This window comes from Mustela nigripes, chromosome 5 (genome assembly GCF_022355385.1).
Source record: "Mustela nigripes isolate SB6536 chromosome 5, MUSNIG.SB6536, whole genome shotgun sequence".
NCBI classification, from domain to species: Eukaryota; Metazoa; Chordata; class Mammalia; order Carnivora; family Mustelidae; genus Mustela; species Mustela nigripes.
The window spans coordinates 119,352,820-119,374,437 of record NC_081561.1 but is presented as its reverse complement, the minus strand read 5'-3'; positions in this window follow the sequence as shown (position 1 = coordinate 119,374,437).

The window sequence follows — 21,618 nt, the reverse complement described above, 5'->3', positions numbered from 1 at the left end:
AGAAAACATATACCGAATATGGATATCTTAGAATAAATAATACCAAACTAGGAAAAAAACAGAGCCGTGGTGGTAAGCCAATGGTTCTTTTATAGTTACATGTGGAGTCCATTAAGAGAAAAATAAATGTTTGTACAGTTTGTACAGTTTTAATATAAAATTATTTTAGTTGCAAGTGATAACTCAAAGAGGCTTAAGAAAAAAAAAGTAGGGAGTGAAAATAATCTATTCACTAAACTAAAGTTTGGTGTATGTAGATTTAGGGACTAAGATGACTTAGTCTCTCTCCATCCCAGACTCTTGTCTTCATATTGTTTTTTTTCCCCTTAGGTAGGCTCTGTTCAGAGGGTGATAAGATGGACCCCAGAAACTCCAGGCTAACCCAGAGAGCCTCTTGGTGACTCTGATGGAAATTCCTAAGGTGACTTGGATTCACCTGTTTGAGTCACAAGCCCATCCCTGAATGCTGCTAGAGGGAGGAAACTCTATGATGGGCTATGTCTGGACAGGGTAGGAGATCGTGGTGTAGTCCACCCCACCCAGACTACATGGTCTGAAGAAGGGGAGGTACCTCAAAGGAAAAGTAAGGTCCTGTTACGGAAAGACAATGTTGGGCAGGCTAAAACAACCATTGACAACAATAGTCCCTTTTCTCTCTGGAATGTTCCCATATAATATCGTATTCTAATACAATATAATGACAATTTAATGTGTGTGTGTGTGTGTATGTCCTTAAAATAGTTTTAAAGACCCCCAAAGCCTTCATGTGTGCTCTTCCCCCTGCCTGCATTGTCCCTCTTTTCCTCATATCCCTTCATAAACTAGTTACTGTTTGTTCATCTTTTGTGTTTCAGCACAAACATCGCTTTTTCAGGAAAGCTTTCCTTGACTTAACCAACAGGTTAGTGCCTCTTTTAAATATAGGGCTCAGTACTTTGTGTCATGGGCTTACTGTAAGATGTATTAATTTTCTATTAACATTTACTTAATTTTTTGTCTTCCTGATCACCTACAGGCTGGGTAAGTGATGGGTATGTTCTACGTGAGGACAGAGAATGCAGCTATGTCATCCACCATTGATTTGCCAGTGGCCAGCACAGTGCCTGGCAAAAGTAGTCATAAAAATATTTGCTGAAGGAATAAATAACTCAAATCAAGCCTTAAAAATCTGGAACATTTGGCAGAAGTGTAGAATCAAATTTGCTGAACTTTCTCCTTTACATTTTGTGGTTGTTAGAAGCCACATCTAAGAACCAAGTGTACCAAGGTCTTGAAGATCTACACTTCTCTTGAGAGTCATGGTAGTTTGCTTTTACTTAAAGATATTATCCATCTTATAATTAATCATGCTTTTCTTATTTACTGGATTTCTAGGAAGATGAAGAGTCAAATTGACTGACTTGATTTAAATATTTTAACCTGCACTTTTGTAAACTTACCTCTCAAATCCCCTTCAAGCACAAGTAGGACATAAGTAAAAAAGCAATAATGAGTGATAGTTTTCACTTTCTGAGATCAGAGGCAAAACTAGAACAGATCTTTGTTTTCCACAATTGTCTTTGTGACACCCATAGTAAATACCAGAAAAGAGCTGGGAGTTAAAATGTTTCATAGGATCTCTTCCCACATTGGAGCATATTTCTATCTGAGAAATTGTAAAGCTATAAAGTTCTAATTACCAGAAGAAGAACTGGATTAATTTATGGTGGATTAGTACCTATAAGAATCACCTTCCCTTTGCTTTCAGAATATTTACTACTGAGAGATTTATGTCCCTGAGATTTGCATACATCTGCTTCACATGGAAGTCTACAGTGATGGTGAAGGCTTCAGGAACCTAAGAAGGGGATTCTCCAAGAAGATGTGGGTTAAGAACTGAAGCTGGCTTGCTATCATGTCTCTCCCACTGTTGGCCTCCTTTCCAGAGCACTCATTTCGAATGGAGGCAAAGGAGTGTCACAGACATACAGACTGACGTTTCCCCACTGCAGGGTGATCTGATACCACTGTACTTCTTAGGGAGTTGAAGTCCCAAGCATATGTGATCAAAATTATCAAGCACACTTCTGACAATTGCCACGTTTCTCTGAACCTTGGTGTAGAGGAGGAGTAAGGGGAGGCAATGTGTGTTTCTGGAAGATTCTGACAAAGCCTGGAACTCTTTCAGGAAAGCATCATATTGAAACAATGTGCTTTTTGCTCTGGATTTGTGGAGAAGCCTTATACAAAACAGTTTCCCAAGTCTATTTCTGTACTGTTTCAAAATTATAATATTAAATTAAGACAATGAGTTTTATTGAAATACTTTCTGCCTTGATGATTATTCAGCAAACCAATGTGTTTAGTTTTTGGAAGAATCCAATAGTTCTGTGCAGAATAGATGGATAACAGTATTATCCATCTTAAAGGAAAGAGGTTTTCTTTTCTAGTCCTCCTTTTAACCCATGGCCTAAAAGTTTAGCAAATTTAAAAAAGACTCCAACAAGACTTGACCTCAAATAATCTTCACAGTGTCTTTATGAAACTAAGTATAAGTGAATGGAAACATATGGAATTCATTTTTAAGAAGACAGATCTTGATTCTAATTAAGAGAAGGACACTTGAAAAAATGCATTCTAGATTTCAACAACTTTAAAAAAGCTAGAAGCAAGTCCAAGATGTTTGATGAACTAGTAATCCCTTTTCTACTTTTGATTTTACCCAGTATGCCCTCTCTCACCCTCCCTGTCTGTTGCTCACATTTTAAAGGAAAGAACGGGCAAAATGGTATCCAAACAATGGGATAAGACTAGTGAGACATTTGTAAAAGCTTTTTTGGCATTAGAAAGAGAAAGAACAAATTAGAGAAGCTGGTGGTAGTGGTCAGATAATGGGGTGGGATTTTGAAGTGCTTGCCTGTTTCTTGGGTTTGAGGCCACTGCTTCATTTTTTGTTTCATGGACGCCAAAGGACATTTTTCATTTGGATAAATTCCATGGGAAGAGAAGATAGTAATTGGTTTTCCCTGTTGTTCAACTTCAGAGAAAATAGTTATAGAAGAAGCCTCACAGAAGGGATCCATACAAAAAAAAAATTTAAAACAGAGGTTATGAATAATTTGAAAATGAAAAACTGTTATTAATGATAAACTACTTACAGAATGCAGCAGACTATAATCTTCGCTACTTTGTAAAAGGTTGTCATTGATTATCCCCATCTGTCACCATTGCTGCTCCTAGTCAATTTACCAAATTGTCTTTATGCTGTCATCCTTTTCCTAGATATTTTCTTAATTCTGAAGATGTAAAGAAATGCTGGAATTTGCCAAAAATTCTAATAATAACTTGGGAATTTTAGGATTGGAGTTTAAATTCACCATAATGATCATCAATGACTGCAGGAATATTTTGCCCCAGAGAAGTCTGTATGCTCAGCTTGAAAATTGGGCATCAGGTAAACTAGGTGGTTGTAGCAGACATGCCATAAGTTGACCTCCAGTGAGTGATACCCTTGTATAATCCCCCATCACCACCCTGAATGCAAAGGGAACTTGCTATTTACTTCTAACCAGCGGCAAAGGTTATTCATCTATGTCACTCCCCTGAGTATGTTTAGTTGTATAACACCAACTCAGTGGACTGGAGAGAGATGTTCTCCTGCTGGCCCTGCAGCAGTAAGGTGCCTTGTTGTGTGAGGGGATGTGAAAGGGTCACATGACAGGAACTGGGACAGGTCTTTAGGATCTGAGGGACACCTCTTGTCAAAAACTAGTTAGAAGCTGAGGCCTTCCACCAGAGCGCAAGGAAATGAATTCTCCAATAATCTGAATCACCTTCAAGGTGGTTTCTTTCTAAGTTGAACCTCCAGATGAGTGTGCTCAGGAATCCTGCTGACAGCAACTTGGAGTTGGTAAGTGTGTGTTGTTTTAAGCCACTGTGTTGATGGCGATTTGTTATGCTGCAGAGAGAACCCATATAGTAGTTGAATTGTTCTAGCTACTCCCTGGATAGCCTGTTCTACCGTCTCTCCCTAATGGTCTCAAAAGATCTCACCACCTCCTTGGAAATGGGAAAAAGCCTAGAGGTAGCAAAATAGAAATTAATGGCTCAGCAAATTAGCTTGCCACAAATAGAAGTAATACTGTTAGTAATATTTTCCTGAATGGGGAAAAAACATCTAATAGGATTCTTTAAGAAACTGTGAAATAACTAAATTATATTGACTTAGTCTCAAATAAAGTTTGAGAGAAATGCAGGAAGTCAGTTACCTGAAAAATTAAACTAAGTCTTGGAAAGGCAGAAAGTTTTAATAACCTTTTTGGAAAATCAATATAGAGTCTGTGTGGGGAAGTTATAAGCCCAGTTAAATATTCTAACACCAAGGCCAAGGCGGTTCTCAGTGAGGAGGACTTATTTTTCTTTCATAAACCACCTTCTTTATAGTCTACTCGCAAAATAATATTTATTACACGGGTATTCATAGTGCATAGTTGACTCCCAGTTACATGTTAAAACCCTATTTGACTTCAGTTCCCTTGGAGTCAGCTTTCTGTGTTATTTCTTTCTTTTAATCAGCCTTCAAAAGGATTTTTGCAATCTCCTTGCCCTCTCTACCAAAGTCAGCTGTGATAAGGTTCTCTGTTAGCCATCATCCAGGTCTGTAAATCAATGCTTTCTATGTCTCAGGACAATGTGCATTTCAAGCTTTCTGTCATTCTTTCATTTATTCATCCATCTGACACATTTTTTATCAAGTAGTTTTTACATGACAATCAATATATTAGATGCTAGAAACACATCATGATGAGCAAAAGGGACTTTATCTCTGTTCTCATTTTGTTTGCCATCTAGTGATGAATAGAGACACCAGTCAAATAATCTCAGGGGTTGTAGCCACTGACCAGCATGGGTTAGTGTATTTTGATGGTAACCTTGTCTACATCACTGATACTGTAACATCTCTCAGCCCGGGAAGACCTATCCTTACTCCAAAGAGACCTAATTTTTGAGAGATACACATATAGTGCAGGACTCCATGCATAGTAGATGCTTTTCATATATAGGAACGTGGCATATACATTCTGAGCATTTCAGAAATATCAACAGTGAAAACATGCTCCATTGCAAGGAGGAGGCATTGGGCGGCAGAAAAGGGGAGCTAGCTTGATTGCACACTGCAGTGGAGAAGGACTGATGGGATGGGGAGAGGCTGAGCAGCAACCCCTTTGGCATGAACAGGAGCCCAGAGCAAACACCCTGCGGAAAGGAACTTCTTGGGGCAGGTGAGGTTGCTCATTGCCGATGATGTCTGAAACCAGTTTCGAAAAGAATAAAGAAACCTGACAATGATCCTGAGCTCTGGGCACAGTGGTGATAGAAGGAAAGGGAGAAGGGAAATGAAAATAGCTTATCCCCTGAATCTAAGATATGAAAGAGGATTACTGAGGGGATGAGAGGCTGACAGACCCCTTATTTCCCTTCAGATTTTATTCTCTTTTCACTTCTGTTCTCACCTTCTCACAAATGTCTGTATTTTTATCACTATATGTTTTTGCTCACTTTTGTTTCTTAGTTCTCCTTTAATATCTCGCTCATACCCTTTTGGGGCAGTCTGTTAACAAACTGAAATTTGTGAGTAATTGAATGGTAACCTACTATTTCCAGGGTGCTTGTGTGTCATAAGTGTAGGGAATGCTGGAGATGTATCAAGACACTGTACTGACCACACTTTTTTTTTTTTTAATTTCTTTTCAGCGTAACAGAATTCATTGCTTCTGCACCACACCCAGTGCTCCATGCATTCCGTGCCTCCGTAATACCCACCACCTGGTTCCCCCAACCTCCCACCCCCTGCCCTTTCAAAACCCTCAGGTTGTTTTTCAGAGTCCATAGTCTCTCATGGTTCATCTCCCCTTCCAATTTCCCTCAACTCCCTTCTCCTCTCCATCTCCCCATGTCCTCCATGTTATTTGTTATGCTCCACAAATAACTGACCACATTTTTAAAAGAATGTGTAAGAAGTAAAAGTGAAATCCATCACCCCACCCTTAAGTCATTCTCTGTCCTGTATTTTTTGTTTGACCTTTTGTCTGACTTGCATTTTTATGGCATTGAAAAAGAACACAACATCAATATTTAATGCATAGACACCAGAAGTTAGCAACATTTATTGAATATTTACCATGCAGAAGGATATATGCACATTTCTCATAGATAAGGGTAGCTACTGAGTTTTAGCTTCAAAATCACAGAGGAAAATTCTCAGAGAAAAGGTAGTCTTTTTTAACATTCAAATGATACATTTGATTATAAAAATCTTGAGACAGATTTTATATTTGAAATTGGTCCCTTTTAAAGTTCATTGGAATCTTGACACTGAGAAAGACAATTAGATTATTTAAACCTATAACCTTGATTCAGTCAACCGGTATTTATATGTCAGCAACAAGAAAGTCACAGAAATGGCGCTGTGGTGGTGAGGTGAGGAGGCATCATTGCTCCTCCCTTGGATATCACCATGCACCAGAGCTGTATGTATAGATGTAAGGGCCTACTTAGCCAGAGCGACTCCATCTCGGTTAAAAAGCCATTTCGTTGTTTGTGCAGTAAAACTTAAACTGACCCTGCCACCACCCCGCCTCTACCCCGAGGAACTTACTTAGAAGCAAGTCTGGGAGACAGAGCCCAAATACAAGGACAGGTCAGGTCAGGTGGAGACAACTGAGCCCAGAATACAAGGACGAGTCAGGCCAGGTGGAAACATCCAATCAGTAAAGCACACATACTATCTCCCTAACCACCAAAGAATGTAAACTCCGCCTTTTGGGTGCCAAAATTGAGCACCAATTCTGACCTGAGTAACAGGATAGTTCAAACAGCTACTATAGGGTAAATTATAATTCAATTGGCCACCTGCATGTGGCCTAACATGACTATGCAACTTTCTGTGTATGTTACTATCTCATTGGCCACCTGTGTGTGGCCACTTGGCCTTTGCTCTATAAAAGTTAGTCTGTGAGGCTGGGAGGGGTCGCTCTCTTTGGAAGCGGCCCTGGCAGGTCAGTCTAACTTCTAATGCTTGGCATAAAATAAAGCTTTGCATAACTTTCACTTTGTCTCAGTCTCATTCCTTTGATAACGGGACCCCAACATAGATAAGTGAATTGCAAGGCAGAATGTGATCAATGGTACAATAAAGGCACAAACTGAGTGCCCTAGAGGTTCCAACCAAGGAGAACTTCTTCTGGTTTCAGCGTCTGAACAGATGAAGCATCTGAGCCTAGTCTTGAAGAGCAAGTAGGCAGAGATGGTGAGTGTGGAGGAAGTTATAAGTAGAGAACCAACCAGCAATCATGGAGGAGGTAAATGTGGACCCATCTGGGGAAAGAAGACTATGCCAAAGTGACCTCAGCCTCTGTGAGAGGCTGGGGCCAGGTCACCAACGACCTCCTTAAACACAACGGTACTGAGTTTGCTTTTCTTTGGCATGTCGTAGAGATTCAGTAAAGGTCATTGGAGAAATGGCAGGATAAGAGCTGTGGAAACCACATGGATTCATGGAGAGGCAAGAGACAGGGGACAGGAGGCCAGTGAGGAGACAACGTCAGGAGTCAGGGAGAGAGCTGGCTTGGTGGCAGGAATGATGGGGAGGGTGGATGTCAGAGATCTGGGAAGAGAGTTCCATGAGCTTTGGCATCTGTGCCGATGCAGGAAGCATTCCGAAGGAGTTGAGGGTGGTTAGGAAGGGAGGTGTATTCTGTGGGGAAAAGGGATTTCAGTTTTGGTTAATAAAATAATTGGTCTTTAATTTTTTAAGGAAAATTCTGTATTTTACTATGCTTTAAAAAACCTAATGCTTCCCTTACAGAGAGAAGCACCAAGTTTGAATTGCACAGCAAGCACCATGAGTGACAATGTGCTAGGTTTATTTAGGAGACCAAGAACTGGAGCAGAACTGCAGGTTTTCTGGACACCCCCCTGAGCCAGCAGGCTCCTCATTGTTCTTTAGATCTCAGCTTAAAGGGCTTGTCCTAGGAGACCGCCTCATCCATGTGGACACGGCTGTTCTTGAGCATAATGTACCTTCGTCACTGCCCCTACAGCTTGTTTTATGAAACTCATTATACTTTATATTAGGTATACATGGAGTTATCTACTCATCTAACTTCCCACTGAAAGCTTTAGAGCAAGAACGTTAATTGCAACTTTTCTAAATTTAAATTTTAACTTTACTAAATTTAAAATTCTAAATTTTAACTTTCCTAAAAAATTTAGAAAATACCTCTAATATATGTTCACAATATATGTTTACTATGTGTTAGTTACACATAGTGAAACTGGCACAGAGTAGAACAAATAAATATTAAGTAGATGCGATGGCCCTGACCAGGACATTTATGGAGCTCAGAGGAAGGTATAGCTTATTGGAAGCTTCATACAATATGGAAAATCAAGTGCATAGTTACAAGATCAACTAGAGAGGGAACATGAAAAGAAACACTTTTTTTTTTTTTTTTTGACATCGTTCTCATTTGACTTAATTGCATATAGTGTGTGAATTGATCAGGTAAATTAAGTTCTTCTAGTGAGTGAATGATCTCTTACTCTTCTTCCTTCCCTTCCTTTCAGAGAGAGCAGGGAAACAATGACATTATTTGACGTCAGCTTTCACAAAGGCTGGGACAGTCAGAGTTCCTTAACTGTGGCCAGAAGGCCCCTGAGAGGAGCTGCAGAGCTGTGGAAAGAGACTGAGGCCACACGCACACTCAGGCTCGCCTGATGGCCAGATCCATTCACATACGTGTACTGATAAGCTGCAAACACAAACAGATGTTGTTGCGGTGAATGACCTAAAACAGATAAAACATCTTCTCAATCAAGAGATATTTGAAAAGCCTGGTCCAGACACTACATCATATCACTCAGCGGGGATTTTGACTGTGTGACTTTGGGTGGGTATGTAAAATTCAGCTTTATGAGATGATGCCAAATTGTTCTCCAAAGCGATTGCACCTGCTTCTCTCCCACCGGCAGTGAAATCGCATACTCCTTGCTCTACATATACTCAGTCTTTTAAAGTTTTGCTAGATCTGTGGGTGTAAAATAGTGCCCTATTTTGGCTTTACTTCTAGTAAAGTAATATCTTTTACTACCTTCTAATATGTATTTTAGTATATTTTATGTATTTATTAGACATCTAGATGGTCTCGCCTGTCAAATGCTTGTTTATGACTTATGCTCATTTTTTTAATAAGTTATCTGTTGATTACTCACTTGTGTGAGTTATTTTTTAAAAATATATTTTCTATCCTTCTCTCTTCTGCTTTGTTGTATGTGTTGCAAACCTTTGACCAGTTTGTTATTTGCTTTTTTAAAAATTTTCCTTTCCCCACTCTATTTGTGGTGTCTTTTGATGAAAAGATATTGTTAGATTTTCTTACCCAAACTCATCCATCTTTTTCTTTATGGTTTGTACATTTTGAGTCTTGAGAAATCCCTTCTTCATATATTCTCCTTTTCTTCCTACCTAAGCGTTTTCAAAAGTTGCCTTCTACGTTTACCTTTGAATGATTCTAAAAGTGTAAGTTTTTTACATTTACCTTCTTTGACTGTGTCTTTATGCTTTGGCAGCAGGTACCCCAGAACTCCCAAATGCCATTATAATGTATCTGCGTGAATATGGCAAGTGTACAAATCGGAACTTTTCATTCTGAAATAGATTTGTAAAATCGGCCCCCAAATGCAACTGTGTGACTTTCTGGAAAGCACTCACTCAGTATTTCAAGTATTTTTAAAGTTGAATGCAAATTCTGGATTTCAAACTACATTCTCAAAATTGTGTTTTCGGCGCCTAGGTAACTAACCTCATCTTATTTCTTAACCAGAAGGAAAAAAGGCTTTGTTGTGACGTGGGATAAAGGGGCTGACCAGAGGCAACACCATGAAAAACACCATTTGGAAATGTCAGATGTCAGTGAAAGTCACAGCCAATGTTGCTGGTGAGCAGTGGTTTTTGTTCCAACTGTTTCTACTTTTATGCTGTTATTAGTGACTTCAAATATTTTAGCAAATGCAATTTCGAGGGGAGGTTTCATTGTATATATTATAAATCTTTTCTTATTATTAAATAAGAAGAAATGTGTTCATAAAAATTATCTGGAATTTTATGTATTCCTTCTCCCCGAAATGCCTTGTTACTGAGAAATTTTCATTCCTTTCCCCTAAAAGACATTAGAGAAATTTGGGGGGATGTCTAGCTTCAATGGAAAGTCATACAAAATAGCTTTAATTTTTTTCCAATATGATTTTTCTGTAAGGAACAGTTAAATACCTGATTTTTTTTCCTTGTCATTTCCTTAGGGAATAAAAGAAGATACAAATCACATTGACAAATATTAGTATCACTTGGATTAAATTGAAGTCAAATTATTGTAATCATGCATCGGTCTTGGTCTTCTGTTTCATATCTGTGTAAAATTAAGTGACACAATTTCATTACCTCAGAAATCTGCCCCTATGAAGATCTAGGATAATGTCATGTGGAATTAATGATTCGATTTCTAGAAGTGGATTTAAGCTGTACTGAGTATTAAAGCAATTTCAGAGAGTGTCTTTGCTATTTTCTTGGACATTTAGAAATATGGGTTGGAGATAGGAATACAGCCTGGTCGAATCAATACAGGATAGTAAATATTTAAGTGTGTCTGAAGAAAAAGAGGTAATGTAGTTAAGTTTAATCCTGGGTAATAACCATCCAGGCCAGTGGCCTGCTTTTGAACTGAGAACACACCTGCTTCCCTTTGCATCCTCTGCCAGGATGTGTGTAACGCTTCGAGCTGGGATTTCAAGGACAGTCAATACAGATTACTGCAGAATCTCATTTACATGACACCCTGGGTGTTCTGAGAAGAACCTGGGAAACCTATGCAATAGTTTATAGACCAAACGGACTTCCATATTAGGCTTTGCCTTGGCTCTGGGCACAATACGGGCTCCTATTGCATAATCCCTCTTGATGGAGAGGTACCTCTTGCAATGAAAGTCAAATGCATTATTTTGGCTAGTCAGTCTTCCCAGCTGCCACATGTCTTACTTTATGTCAAGTAGGCAGCTGCTTACAGCTGCCTGGAGATGGTTTTATCCATTATAGTCTTTTGGTGAGGGCTTGTGCTTCTCGAAATTTAGGCCATGGGTGGTAGGTGTCTCTACAATGACGACAATGAGAGAACCCAAGCAGCTTTGAGGCTTTGAGAGGACTTCCCTGACGGCAGAGTGATTCTAAAGCATCAGATTCCAATCCTGACCCCAGATACTGTGCTTCGTGGACTAATTATTCATCCTCTTCTGAACCTTCTATTTCCCTTCTGCACCAATCTCGGTCATCCTGCTTCTACCTCAAAAAGGAATAGAAATGTTGAGACAGGGGGAAAACACAAGATGGTCATTTTAGGGTGATGTCTCTGCAGAATGCTCAGCATTTTAGCGCTTTTGAAAGAGTTTGAACTCAAAAGATCTTGCTATGGCTTTGGCTGCAAAATCATGCTTAGCTCTGGTGACGGACTGGGACCAGGAGATGGAAGAGGCTGTGTGGATGGTGACAGGGGAGAAGGAGCAAGCAGAGCAGCTCTGAATGCCTACACGTGGGACCATGGGTGAAAGAGAAACACGTTCTGTGTCATCAGAGTCCTGATGTGCAGGCATTCGGGTGTTGCCTTTGTTAGAGAATCACATCAAACCTGCATGCTAATACATTTTTATGCTTTGTTTCCCATCCGAGGAATCTATAGGTATTCATTTTTAGGAGTGTTTTGTAAAAATATGCAGAGATATTGATTGGCCATAAAAATTTAAAGTAGAGCACAGAATTGATCGACTAACTACAGAGGAAGTTCCTTCACAACCATTAATGCACACGCTCTCTTCCGCTGGGACACCGTCATCATATGGTTGGGTGACATTCCATTCTGTAGTACAGAAAAGACACATTCTACATTCCATTCACAGCTTCAGTTTCAAGCTTTATTGATTTCTTCCTTCTTTCGGACTTACCTGTTTCTTTGTAACCCCCTTTATTAGTCCTAGTTTTGCCCTTTGTAGGTACATAGCAGAATCTACACTTTTCATAGAACACACAAAGAAAGGCTGTATTGTCTTAGCAATAAGGGAGCGAAGACCAACCACATGCCAGGCTCCATTCTGTGCTTGCATGAATGGCCACATCCAATCACTGTAATCTTATTAGATAATTCCTGTTAATGTCCTCCTTAGTTGAAACTTAGACTAATTCGGTGACTTGCCCATGGCCACACAGCTGGGAAGAGGCTAAATCAGGGTTTGAACTCAGGCTTATACCAAAGCCGACACTGCTACCATTGCTCTCACCTTACTTTTTTCTTCTTTCTTTTTCCTCTTAGGTAGCAATACCTCCTGTCAGTGGTTACCAGGTGATCAGCTGGTCTTCAAGCGATTAGCAAGGTCTTCATCACTTTTTCCCATTCTTTCTCTGTCATCCATGCTCATTATTATTTGTCTGGCTCGAGGCCCTTCTCCAGCCGGTTGTGGATGAACAGTGCTGAACAGGAGAGAGCCAAGCACGCTCCTCCTGCTGTGTACAAAATCAAGCCATTAGTCAGCTGTCTTTGGGCTCTATTCTCTGTCTCCCTCACTGAGAGAAACTGTCAAACATTTTGCTGATTCAGAAATATAGTTTTTTCTTCTTCCTTTGTCATCAGGAAAGCTATATTACATTTTAGAACTAGTCCTAGGTACTACTTTCCTCTAAACTATTACACATAGTTAGCATACCCACTTTAAGAGGAAACCCATGGGTCTATTCACAGTTTTAAGGAGGAAAATACCTTTGAAATTGTGATGGTGTGTTAAACCTAGAAATGACAACAGAGACAGCAAACTAGAAAATGAACAACTATTCTAGGTAGCTGAGCAGCCAAGTGTAATAATCATGCATTTGAATACTTCTGTGTGTTCTTCCTCCATTCCCTTCACTATAAACTCAGAGGCAGTGTACTCTATTCACATATTTAGAATCTTTCATCAGAAAGTTCCAGGGGGAACTAAAATAGTCACTATTTTATGATGTTTTTATTGGACTTTGCATTTTGTACAAACTCCAGAATTTAACAATGTAATGATTTGGTTGTTGGTCTTGCTGAGTGGATACCAAGTGTACCCTAGGCAGAGAAACGCATGTTGACTGTCATGGCGGTTACTATAATAGGTTGGAATGCCCTCTTCCATCATGTGATCTATTACAGAAGCCAAGGAGAAAGAGAAAAGAGAGGTATAGCAGAAAGCAGAGGGTTGCTCGATGAGCCACTTGGGCCTTTTCCGGCTTATATTGAATTCCCACTCATGTTTAGAACCAAGACTTTAGAATCTCTAGAAGAAGAGATAAATGGCATCCAATACTGGTCCCGATATTCCCAGTTTTCTTATCAGCACCTGATGTCTGGGCCATTCATGGCTTAGAAAAAATTTTTCTTCACTGTGTTACAGATAGGTGGGCAAAATTGTTCTATGGAAATGTCTCCGGGGGCATTAGTGTTAAAAGATACCTTGTACGAAAACATTCAAAAGTTGGTGCTGGTTTAAACAAAGTTAAACAGTTTTCCTTCCATCTGGATTTTCCGAAGTCTTTTTTATGCTAGTGTGCATTGAGAATCTGAGGGGTAAGCGTGGGGAGAAGAAATTACTCTCAGCAGTTCCCCAAACTTATTTGACCACAGAATTCTCTTTTCTTTCCCCAACAGAATGCCATCCAGATATTCATATTATATGGGATACACTTTCTAAAATTTTCTTTTGAAGACTTATTGAATAGATGCAAGATTAATATCAAATTACAGTGAAGTTATTTTCAAGCTGGGAGCTCAAAATAGAATCAGAACTCACTCCCATTAATATTTGTGTAGCTGCTAATCCTTGCTGAATATTTTATAAAGAATGCTAGGAACTCTGAATATCAACTGAAGTTAGAATAAAGTTCCTGATGGCTTATAATTTCACTCTCATACCTTCCACTAATAGCATTTTGAATGTCCTTTTGCCCACAAGAAGATCTAAGTTCGGTGACAAGCCATAAACCTTCCCTCCCTTTCTGGTCCTTCCTGTCCTCTGAAATCCTTAGTTTTTATTGAGTTTTTAAAAGTAATGTGTCAGGTCCTAATGCTCCTGCTGGTTTAAGGAAAAATGCTCTCACTAATAAATTATAATGAATTGTCAGTCTCAACAGGCCTGTGACCTTCAGTCAGTAGGGGGTTCGAGGCTCCACTCCACTTCCCCGCCTTCTTGTTGGAACCACTTTTCTTGTTCCAGTCTGTCCCTCTTAATTTATGGGTGGGCTGCCCACAGGACAACTCACCTGCAAAAATAGTTCATGCTGTGGTGTTTATTATACTAAGTAGGGCTCATGCTGACTGAGAGTTTGTACAAGGGGATGGAGTTGCTGTCAAGATCTGCCATCATCTGAGCTGAGCTGGCATTCAAAATCTCTCATATTTCAGCATCTTAAATTTAGTGGGGTGGGAGTGGGATGGATCGGAGTGAGCTGGGACACGGCAGGGTGAAGCCTGCTTGTATGGGTTGTTCTAGAACCTCTGTAAATCTGACTTTAGCGAAATGCATCAGCAGGACTGCAGAACAGAAATAGTAAAATGGCGCTCTGCTAGCACAAGGTAATGAGAGATCCCTGTCGTCTCTGGGAAGAAATGCTAAGTTACGTAGGTTTAAGCTGATTTTTTCAGTGAACTGAGTGAAATACTAACTGGATGTATTTTCTCTATTCCCCAGTTTTAAGCATTCCTGGTTTATTAAATTAATATGGACTACTTATAGAGAATTTGAAAAGAATATGCTCCCCCCAAAAGAGAAACAACAATGCTACTATCCTCTCTTCGAGACTGTTACTCTTAACACTGTAGTTTTTTTTTCCCCTAGTGGGTCGTCTACGCATATTTGCCATAATTGCGACAATAGAATATATACAATTTTTGTGGGTTTTTTCACCTGATAGTATATCATAAGCATTTCTCATATTACAAACACTCTTTGTAAGTGTACATCCTTTCTAATGCTGAGCAGTGTTTTATAGCACGTGTGAAGTGTTACGTCACTGTTACGTCATTCTCTAACAGTGGAAGAGCCTTAATGTTATGCTCTGTCACATGGGCTTTAGTTTTTGCTTTAACTTTTCTTATCTTTCCTTTTTTTCTGCCCTCCCTTTTTCTTTTCTTTCTTCTCTTTCTTCTTTCCTTCCTTCCCTCTTTTTTTTTTTTTTTCAAATACTCAAAAATCAAGTTTCTTCCTGAAACTCCGGGTCTTTGTATTGCCATCTCCTCTTCCTACAGGACTTTTCTGCCAGATTTGCAGAGACAGGCCCCAGGAAAGCTCTGGAGAAACAACTGATGGAATTATTCATTCATTATTGGTCTTGGTCCTCCTGGAACAAGAGCTGTCTGTCTTGTTCAACATTAAATCTCTAGCCCCTCTAATGGGTCTGGGACATTGTAGGTAATCAGTACATATTTATTGAATAAATTAATATATCAAACCTTTAAGTTATTCCTCATTACCTTTTGGGGGCTTTTATTAATAATATAAAAATTGTGCTTAATTTAAGCACAAAAAACTGTGCTTAAATTTTTATCTGCATTTTGAATTATCTCCTTGGAATTGATTATTAGAGTGAAAACTTACAGACCAAAGAGTCTGAGCATTTTTTTTTAAATAACTTTTTTTTAAAGATTTTATTTATTTGACAGAGAGAGATCACAAGTAGGCAGAGAGGCAGGCAGAGAGAGAGGAGGAAGCAGGGAGCCTGAGCAGAGAGCCCGATGTGGGGCTCCATCCCAGGACCCTGGGATCATGACCCGAGCCAAAGGCAGAGGCTTCAACCCACTGAGCCACCCAGGCACCCCAAGCCTGAACATCTTAACATTCTTAACTGAAGCCAATTGTCTTTTGTGAAAGTTTGTACTGTTAGTATCAGCCAGGGAGGAGTGTGCTCTTCTAACCTTAATCTCAATTACAATTCTCACTGCAACCAGGACTGGCTCATTTTTAAACCAAATGCTGAAAAAACTAGGGATCATGCAGTTTTAATTTAATGTCTTGATTACTGTAAGTTGACTTCGTTCATTACCTGTGTTTCCCCCCTTGTGAATTTTCTAAGTTCCTTACTCACTTGTCCCTTGAGCTTCTTTTCTTATTCTTATTCTTATTATTTTCTTATCAATTTACTTGGGGTTCTTTTAAGTCAAAACCGTTAGTCTTTTATCTGTGTATTTATTCAAATTTTTAATTGACTTTAATATTTTAAGAGTCATTTATAAATCAAATTAACCAATCTTTCTATTTTTCTGTAATTTGTTCCATAGTATTTAATCCTAGAAAATCCTACCCTATTCCAAAATCAGATAAATACTCATCTGTCTTATAACTTTTCTATAGTTTGACCATTTTAAAAACTTTTAATTTGTTAATTTGTCTGAATTCCGTTTATATACAATATGAGGTGAGGATCTAAATAGAACTTTTTTCTGAATGGCACATCACGGTCCTTGTCTTTCCAACTGAGTCCTGGTACCTCTTTGTCTTAAAACATTTTGATGTAATATACACCAATTTAACTATTGCTATAATTGAAAATAATTTAAATGTCTCTTAGTAATCTTTAGAAAATATACAATTTAGTCCTCCTAAAATAGGAACAAATTTATTTTGGTGTTCTATTGACTGCTAATCAGCATGCTTAACATGTTTTGAAGTATCAGTAAAGGCCTGCAAAGTCTTTTCAAATTAAACAAATTTTATCATCAAAATTAAAAACACTTTGGTATAAGGAAAGATGTTCAAGTTAAAAACCAAGAAAAAAACTGAAAGAACATACAGTAATGCATAATACAAAGATTTAATACCCAGAATACTGGAAGTACTTTCAGGACTCAATGAAAAAGATAACTGGACAGAAAAATGGGCCGAAGTTAAGAATAGGCGATTCATAGAAGAACAAATAAAAATGACTAATGAATGGGAGTGCCTGGTTGGCATATTCGGATAAACATCAAATTCTTGGTTTTGGCTCAGTTCAGGATTTCAGGGTCATGAAATCAAGACCCCTGTGGGGCTCTATGCTCAGTGGGGAGTCTCCTTGAGATTCTCCCCTCTGTCCCTCCTCTCCATGCTCTCTTTCTCGCTTTCAAATAAATTAAAAAAAAAATCTTTTAAAAATGACTAATGAATAAATTCAATATGCCCAGACATGAGCAGTTAAGGAATTGTAATTGAAAAATGGAAGTATATTTTACCTGCATTAATTTGGCAAAAATTTTCGAAGACTGATATTCATTTCTTCCATGAACCTTGTTGGATGTGTAAACTGGGACAGTCATTTTTGGAAATAATTTTCATAATTTACCAATGTGAATTAGAGATGAATCTATAGTTCTTCAACCTTTCAATTTTCTTTCTAGATTTTTAGATTGCAAAGCTACTTAGCTATGTTTCCAAAAAGGCAAATTAAATAATCTTTAAAGGATATTTCAAGGTTTATTTATAAAACCGAACTATTTGGTCACAACCTAAATTTCCATTAATGAGGTAGTGGCTAAACAAATATGGTATAGCCATATTATGAAATAGGAGTCAGCAGTTAAAAAGGATGGGGTAATAGCATCCTAAAGAGAACATCAAGATATGTATTTTATTAAAGATAGCTCTGGAATAATCCATATGGTATGAATGTATTCCATCTACACTCTAGTCATAAAACAAGGCTCTCTGCTTCTAGGTTCTATCATCTATCTATCTAATCTCTTTCTCTCTCATCAGTCAATGAGAAGCATGTAAGCATATTTAAAAAAAAAAAAAAGTCTGGAATGACAGATACCATAGTAATAATAGTAGTTATTTGAGGAGAGGAGATTGGGGTTAGTGAAGGCAGAGGCACATTTTTGCATTTCCTTTAGTTTTAAATGAAGATTTTTAGATAAGGATGGCACTTATGTATGTGTGCCTGTGTACATATGTATGTATATTATTGGGTTGATTTCTAATTTTGGCTTTTATAAACCAGAGCTACAACTAAAAAATTTGAAGATGCATTGATTGGTCCATCATTCATTTCTGTAAGTAGCTTACAAATGTATTTTCATTAAAAAGAAATAAAATTATATCAAAGTATACACAGGAAAAATCAATTCTAGATTTAGGAGGTTTCAGGAACACATACTTGAATCTCCTCTGCCAACATTAAGTCTGTATCAATGAAATAAATATAAAAGACTATTCTATTCTCTGAAACCAACTAAGTAAGCAGCAATTTAATTCACTTCTGCCACTGATTAACTGGAGTTAGCACGGACTCCACAGGGTAAGGTCTCAGTCCCCACTACAGATGCCAGCTGTTAATGGTGTCTCCCATCGTCCACCCTATAGCCCATCTGACTACAAATCTGAGGGGTTTCCCACAGTCCCCTCCTCAGATAAGTCCCTAGCACAGCTCATAGGACTCTATTATAAAGGAGGCAGTTCAGGAACAACCAATGGAAGAGATTTCAATGCAATAAAATAAACTTACTGAATTACTTATTTCTAACTCAACTTTTAAAAATAACTTCACCTCAAATACTTTGAAACACATTTGTTCTTGTTTTTAAGGTAATTATTTCTTACTATATGCATGTATGGGGGCAAAAATTGCCCATTCGTTGTTTTGTTTTGTTTTCATACAGTTTTTAAACAATACATTCAAGTCGCAAGATCTTTCCATTTCTTCCAGTTGTGGAGCTTCTCAATGAAGCAGAATGTTCGAGGGAGAAATTCTTAAGACGTATTTCAAAGTATTGAAAAATTTTAAATAAAATTGCATGGAGCAATGCTTTCAGCATAGAAATGAAATAGACCATTTTTACCTGCTGTAACCATGTTAATATTTATTCACTGTATTTTATTTTCACCATGAAGAAAATATGACACTAGTGAAAGATTCTCTCTTGAGTTGAGCATTGCGCATCGGACAGATTGTATCAGTAAGCCATACCTGTAATTGACTTTGTAGAAATCAGATACTATTGATATGAAATATGGTACAAATGAGATATAGGCAATTCTTGCACAATAAAATGTTGTGGCTTTGAATTTTTTCCCACAGTTTTAATATTTTATATTAATAAAATAGTTCACCAGAAACACACACCAACATGCTTTATACACCAACATAAGCAAAACGACAAAGACTCTTGACGCCTACACGTTTTGTAACTTGTAATCAATGTTACCAATCCTGAGACAATACAGAAAATATTTATCGCTGAAAAGAGAATTTCCCATCAAGTTAATTTATTCAAATTAAGCTTACCCCTTTCCCTGTTTTCCTTTATTGGTTGAATTTGTATTCACAGACAAGGTATCCTGGGCAATTCCAGAGTCCCAGTGTCTCAACTTCCCAAATGCAAAATGTGTTTCTTTTCTGCTAGGATGAGGGAACTCAGGATTCAGTGATTGGTTTCACCCTGAATTTTATTTCATCTGCATCTTCTGGCTAGTAGTACCATATACAATATAATAGGGCAGTGAATCTTTTTCACCAATTTCTCTGTTTATTTTTCACAGATTGAAGTATCTGAGTGCTAGAAAATCTGTAGGGAAGTCGAGTCCAGTAATCAAGAATCTTAACAAGAACTCTAAAGTTTTATACGCATCTATCTCTTCCACACAGTCACTTAGATGTCTAACAGGCATGATAGATTTAACATGTCCAAAAGAGACCTGATTCTTCCACCCCCCCCCCCATACCACATTTAACAAACGTTTCAACATTTGTCAAAACCTGAAATTTCTCCTCTCCCAGCTCTCCCTCAGCTTAGTAAATGGCATCTTCAACTACTTCGTCCTGGATCCTGAATCCCAGCAGACATCTCTGGTCCTTCTCTTTCCTTCATCATTCACCTGCAATCCGTTAGCAAGCTAACTGACTCTTCTGCACTATTTCACAATGCAACCTTTGCCTACGCCTCTGACTTTACATCAGATGGCTCTTCCTTGTTCCAGGTGCTTCAGGCACGCTCACCTTTGGTCTGTTTTTGGAAATTTGATAAGCCCCTCTTGCCTTAGGGACATTGCACCGCTCTTCCCCCGTGGTGAAAGGGTTGTCATACTGCCGCATAATTAATTGGCCCCTCCTGCCATTTAGATTTCAGCTTAAATTTCACCTCCGCAGAGAACTTTCCTGACCACATAATCTAAAATAGCTGGTTCAGTTGCTAAATATTTTGTTTCATTTTTATCTTTTTTTTTTAAAGATTTTTTAAAATTATTTGACAGACAGAGATCACAAGTAGGCAGAGAGAGAGGAGGAAGCGGGTTCCCTGCTGAGCAGAGAGCCCAATGCCGGGCTTGATCCCAGGACGCTGGGATCACGACCTGAGCCATAGGTAGAGGCTTTAACCCACTGAGCCACCCAGGTGCCCCTTGTTTTTATCTTAATAAAGCATGTCTACCGCATATTTTCTTACCTATTATCTATAAGTTTCAAAAGAGAGATACTTTTAAGTTTTGTTCAACACTCTATATCCCATGCCTAGAGGAAGGACTGATAATAGTAGATGTTCAACGACTGAGTTACTCAGTGCATGACGATAACATTCCGGAATCTATGGCCCAAGTGAATTGCAGCTGTTAATCTAAACTTCACAACCTACTAAAGCCTTCTGCCCTCCCTTGCCTCTCTTGACTATTTTGCTTTATCGTCTTTCCTGTCCCTTTTGTCTTTCTCCACTGGCATTTCACTTTCTCTTTGTGCAGCTTCTTTCCCCTCTAACCTTTTTCTTCACTATCACTCCTCCCTCCCTTATTCTTTGTCCCAAACTGGACATAAAATGGACCTGGGAGATCTTTTCAAAATATTTGTTTCACTTGTTGAATAAATCTTCAGTTTCCCTGCCCTTAATTTAAAAAGAAGATGAGCTGAATGCTTTATATTTTTCTAAGAAAAAGAGATATAAATTAATTTTTAAAAATTATTTCAATATGTCATTGACCTCCAAGAGATAGGGAAAATCTTCTCTGTGCCTGCTCCTCTTTCAATGTTTCAAATAACTTTTGAACATCTGTAAATCTGGAGCTTAAATGAAAGAGTCATTCCCAGAGAAGGAGAGGACATTGATGTAATGTGCATTGAAAGAAATCACAGAAATCCAGAAAAAGGACACCCTGTGTCCTCTTCCTGGGGCTGACTATTGAAATGTGAGGGAAACTGGAAAACTGGAAACCATTCAGCAGACACCTAAGTCTACTTAGGTAGTATGACTCTAACGACTCTAATGACTCCAACCAGTGTGACCCAATGCCAAACACTCCACTGAATATGAGGGCTCCTTGGTTTTACCGCACACACTACAGTTTTGATGACTTGTCAACAACATGTTGCTGATTCTTGTAGTTTGAAAATGACCTAACCAGGAAAAGTGCATATCTTGGGTTGTTTCATCTGGTTATGGGGTCCTGAGAAAATAATATCTGGAGAAGTGAGAAACTACTTAATGTAAGTATGTTTTGAGGCTTTCAGAGTTAGTTCAAAAGTACAAAAAATTAAAGTTGAGATAAAAGTGGATTGCTATAGGG